Here is a 5667-nt window from a genome sequence, read left to right as displayed (position 1 = left end):
TGTGGTGAAAATCGGTTTTATTGAATACTGCATACATTTACCATGGCTTCCTGCGTTGGTCACAGGCAATGTTATGTGGCCATTGTACTGGGATTTTCCTTCTATCGGCGGCAAATCGTCAGACAATTCGATTCACTGATATTTCACCAACTTCCTTTGGCATGTACATTTGAGACATCGACCCACACTACACACAACATCAACAATGTTCAGCATACTACGTGCACGAGCATGTGGCATGGTTTTTATGCACAGTGAAGATTGAATAATGTTCTGCAAGGGCAAATTAAATTCAGTTTAATTCGTAAAGTCGCAAGAATCCAGAGTAAGATTCAAATGTCAGAAATTCACGTTCATTACCTTGGCCAGAATTCCAGCCCAGCAAAGGGGAAATCTGCCCCTGAATCCTCAGCATCCATGCAATTGCTTGCTCCATGTGTCCACTTGGAAACCTATTTGAAGGAACATTCAGCCTGAAGGAGAAATTGTGAGAATCCTCTGCTGTCTGATCTAAAGCTGAAACAAGAGCTGTCTATTCCAGCCGGGAGGGAAGCGAAGTGGAGATGAGACCAAAATATTATTTGGCGTTTAATTCATATTGTCCTCATTGTGATTATTTAAAAACCTTGGCCAGAAATGGCACAGACACAAAGGAGCAGAAGGAGGCCATTCTTAACACCGATCCTGTTCTGCCACGTAATTTGATATCATCATGGCTCACACAACAATTTTATGTCTTTTTCCAGCCCATCCACAACATCGTACTGGCTAACAGGTATTTATCGATCTCGACCATAAATAGACATCGATAATGTAAATCTGTGGGAGGAAAATGTTCCGTTTCGAGACAGTTAGGTTTATGCACGAATATTACTGGTTTTGCAGATGAGCAGCCGAGTCTGGTCTGACCACTTTGCAAAACATAAATTAAAACACGACCCTGATGGGATTCGAACCCACAACCTTTGAATAGCAACCTGAATAGAGATGTAGAAGTCCAACGCGCTTTCCATTGCGCCACAGAGCCGCGCCTTCTGTTACCTTTAAGCACACAAGTTTGCCTTTGACGCATTGCATTCAGGACACCCATCTCGCGCCTGTCTGTCCTCGTCACACTTTCTGGTACCTGGTCCTTATCCATTCGTGCTCTGGCTCATCAAGTGCTCTGGCTCATCAAGTCGAAATCAGTCTTCAACATTCTCAATGGTGGATTCTCCACAGCCACTGAGGACATCGAAGATGACGATACAACCCAATCTCAGTAGGTTATCCTCTTGTGCATGTGGTGCTGTTCCTCGCCAATCTTAGCCATTGCTTTTACTGTTGGTTATTTTTTCACGTGATCGTATAGTGGCTCATCCTCTGCATTGTGGCCGAAGCAACCTCCATTCAAATCCGAGTATCAGTAATGCGCATTTGTTCCATGTTACTCCACATAACCCTTGCAAAACAAACGCAGAAAGGAAGAAATCAATTTTTAAGGTTAAAATTCTCTCGAAGGTGATGATTTTCTTGCTTCAAACTTTATCTGCACCTAATCTCGGAGACGTCTCTCCCTTTCTCGATCACTATTCTTCCATTCTATCCTTCCTCACATGCCACTGGGGCATTGCACAAAGTAACATTCACTTTCACATTGACACCGTTAAGTTAGTGCTGCAGCTGTCACTCTTGTTAGGTGAACTTGCACCAATACCACCATGAGGAGCTTTAAGCAATCAGATAATGTGGTTGGGTTATCAATTCTCATGTAAAGTGTTTGATTTGCATGGACCAGATATCATTGGAGCACTGGATTCATGAAAAGGACGCAGAACAGTATCGAGGAAAAGATACTTTATTGGAAAAGACCAACGTTTGCGAATTCCCCACATTTATTTCTAGTCTTTGTTCGTCTCTCGGTAGAGTGTTATGTATAATTCTGCAATTCACATAAAACAAGCGATATGACAGCTGTGGAAATGGTGCAGAAGTGATTTGCCAATATATTGTCTGGATTTAAGAACTTCAGCTATGAAAGAGTTTCGACAGACTGGCTTTGCTTTTGTGAGAGCAGGAGAGATTGAGAGGAGACAGTATTGAGATGTAGGAAATAATGAGGGGCATGGATTGGGTACACTTAACGAAAGATTTCTCGATGATGGATGGATCAATTAATCATAGATTTAAGATAAGAGTCATAAACGTTCGAGTAGCTCTACATAAAAAATTTTTTATCAGCTTGCGAGTCATTGGAATCTGGACATCATTGTCCCTATGAGTCAGAGCGGCAGAAATTCTAATAATCTTCAGAGATACTTAACTGTGAATTTGTAATGCTTAAGGCATACAACGTTAAATGATGGAAAATGGGATGAGGATAATCAAGCAGGTGTTATTGACAAGGGCATGCACAAGTGGCTTTCAGCCTCAGTTAGTTCTGACATCCACCTGGTGGCGTTTGGTAACCTCAGTTGTCACGTGGGATGCCAGTGTTCATTTTCCCGCTGGGGCGGCTCTGACTGTTTCAGGGTTTCAAGGTTTGTGTAAAAATCTGTTGTTCAGGTGAAGGATGCAGATGGTGTGGGGAAGTTCGATGGTTTTGGGAAGTTGGTTTGCGGCCGTTTCCTCCCCTTTCTCGGTGATATCTTCAAGGCAGATGAAACTCATGTGAAGCGCTGCTGTCCTGCAGCGTTTCGAATTGATTTGATTTATTTCCCACTGCATTCAATTGCTGTTTCTTGTCGTTACTTTACATGTCCCAATATGTTGAGTCCAGATCAACTTGTTTTTTAATGGAGTTATTGGATGAGTCTCGTCATTCTAGAAATTCTCTGGCTTCACTCTGTTTAGCTGGCCCCAATGTATTTGTGTTGTCACAGTCGAATTTGTTGTCCTCGTCATCGCTGTGCATTGCTACTTGGAACAGCTGGTTGTGTTGTTTAGTGGATCTTCCAGAAATATTTTGCAACAATAGATATTCCCGCAGATTCATTGTCAAAACCAACGCCAGGAGGACATGCCATTACCAAACAAACCAAGCTCTCTAAATTATAGGTAAAAGTATGTCTCGGCACGTACAGCCAGACCCCTCTGACCACTCGGAGTTATGAGACAGCATAAACCGAAAGACATATTTGACAACAATTCACCAAAAAATGGACCAAATACCCATCATAGGCAAGACAAATTTGGAAAAAAAATGTTGCATGTCGTGACTGCAGGAAACATTATACAGGACAGACAACTCACGATACGCATTCTTGAAGATCAACTTGACATGAAACACCACTGCCAGGTGTCCGCAGTAAGTTGACTCATGACACAGAGTGTCGCTGATTCCGTGGCTGGAATCTCGCAATGTGTGACAATCTGCAGCAATGGAGAATGTGTTGCTGGAAAAGTACAGCAGGTTATGCAGCATCCAAGAAGCAGGAGAATGGATGTTTCTGACATGAACACTTCATCAGATATTCAGCCAAAACGTCGATTCTGCTACTCCTCAGATGCTGCCTGATCTGCTGTGTTTTCCAGCACCACACTCTTGACTCTGATCTCCAGTATCTACAGTCCACACGTTATCCTCCGTCTGCAGCATTAGGTAGTTCCTTGTGTGAGGGAACTGTTGATATTACCAATGTAAAATTCGATTGCTGATTGAGAAACAGCCCAAAAGAGTGTTTCTGTTGTTTTGAGTTTTCTGGCTGTACAATGTCTGCTTCTGTGATCGCACAGTTGGCAGTGCTCTGGGGAGCGGCTGCAGTTATCTGCGTTTACATCCTAGATGCTATTGGTGCGGTTTGATTTGTTCTTGATTTGTGCAACAGTAACACAGTGACGGATCAATTAATATTTCAAGAAGGCAGACCGACGTGGAAAATGTCGAGGTGCTGGTGACATTTGATCAGAGATTACCGAGATTCAGAAGAAACGAATGTTGATTTCTTTCGGGTCGTGATGAAGAACAACCAGGGAAATAAGTCATCAGCGGATACAGTTTACAAGGGCACTCATAGGAAGCAAAATGCGAAATAAAACGTACAAAATGACGAAGACAGATGAAGGATGAGAGTAATCATGGGTAATCTGACTTCCACTCCGCAGCTCCCCTAATTCCCACACTCAGCCCCATTGTAAATAAATGTTAGAGAACCATAAACATTAACGTCGTCCATTGGAATGATCCAAGTCTTTTCTAAATTTTCGATTCGGCTATAAGTTTCAGTTATTATTTTCTTTCCTGGGAAGTCATCTCTTTCATTGTTAGCAATCGTAAAGGGAGCCATCCTTTTTGCCATGGAAATAATATGATACTAAACTTTGTTTGTGCCGTGTATAAGACTCCACGGTGTCGCACGTTTCTTCTACTTTCTCTCGATTTGAATGGTACTCTGTCTTTTGAATCTTCCGACCAACGTGCATGACCTCAAAGTCCGGACATGTAACTGCATCTGACAAGTTTTTGCCCACTCACCCAATCTATCTATATGCCTATTCATATTGCCACGATCTCATCATAACATGCTCTCCCATGCGTGTGTATTGTCAGCAAATTTGGACACATTTCACACTGCCCCTTTCTCCATGCTATTAACAGAGAGATAATTGAAGCCTTGAATATACTCAGTTTTGAAAGGCCTCTGCTGTAAATGTTTCTACATACTTGCTACCCTCTGAATGTGAGAACATCCTCCTCATTTATTTCTTATGTGGGTAACCCCTTCCCCTGAGATTGGGATCTCCGGTCCTTCACTATTCTGGATATAAAGTAGAACAGAACAAACTTTTAAAGTAAAACACAATCTCACTGCTGTCTCCAGTGCCAGTTCTGAGTTTTCTTTTTAACCTCTGTTTGAACAAACTGCCCTGATGAGCACGTTATTACTGACAATGACACATCTGCTTTACAGGTGCTTCAGTGCCTGTTATTGGAGTGGAGCTGAAAGGCGCGATAAAAGTACATCTTTTTTCCCTCGATCATTGCTATATTATTAATCTCTCTGCTGATGAAAATGGATCCTTTATATGCATTCAATCTCTCATCAATACCGAGCATGTTTCACTCACAATTGATTTTAAATGATTTCTTGTTGGATTAGTTATCTCTGGAACTCCAGAAAAACCGTCTCAACAACTCGATATGTTCTCAGGTCTGCTGATTTCTTGACATACAGGAATCTTGCTCCAAAGAAAACATTTCCAGAGACGTGAATCTCTCCACAAAAGGAGGTTTATTTATCTCTCTACATGGTGCAAAGCAGAGGATTGTGAAAAGAATCTGGGAAAATGTTGCCAATTGTCAAATGGGAAACCTTTCAACAAGCAAAACAGAAATCCCAGCGTCGAGCTTTGTGAATCTTTAGATATTCCTTGGGACGCGGATTCAGTGGAAAATGAGGGGTGAACTGGCCGGCTGGTCAGAGACAGTTTAGAAATCTTTCTGTTCTTTCGGAGGCCGGTATCTTGACTCTGATGTACTCCGGACTTGAATTGATCTGTGACATTAAAGGATTCTGTTCTGCACGTCAGGAAGTCAAATCTCATCTCAGCTCCGGGGCAATTAGAAAATGCGGGAATAGATAGGACACTGAAAGGCTGGAAATGAGGCGATCTCTGTAGGAGGATAACTGATTTCCGGTGTCATGCATGTGACTGTAAAGGGTGGGATCAGACTATTCCCATGTCTTC

At 42.2% G+C, this 5667-nt stretch overlaps 1 non-coding gene across 1 annotated transcript; it reads right to left on the bottom strand.

Annotated features, from left to right (window-relative positions):
* Positions 1-935: 935 nt before the first annotated feature.
* Positions 936-1027, bottom strand: trnar-ucu (transfer RNA arginine (anticodon UCU)). Its single transcript is given in 2 exon segments — positions 936-971; positions 991-1027. It is a non-coding gene; the product is annotated as a tRNA-Arg (tRNA).
* Positions 1028-5667: the final 4640 nt, after the last annotated feature.

The sequence above is a fragment of the Chiloscyllium plagiosum genome, unplaced genomic scaffold (assembly GCF_037043375.1).
Source record: "Chiloscyllium plagiosum isolate Xiang-an unplaced genomic scaffold, Cpla_swu_hap1 HiC_scaffold_45, whole genome shotgun sequence".
Taxonomy (NCBI): domain Eukaryota; kingdom Metazoa; phylum Chordata; class Chondrichthyes; order Orectolobiformes; family Hemiscylliidae; genus Chiloscyllium; species Chiloscyllium plagiosum.
This window is presented reverse-complemented; position numbering and strand designations above follow the sequence as displayed.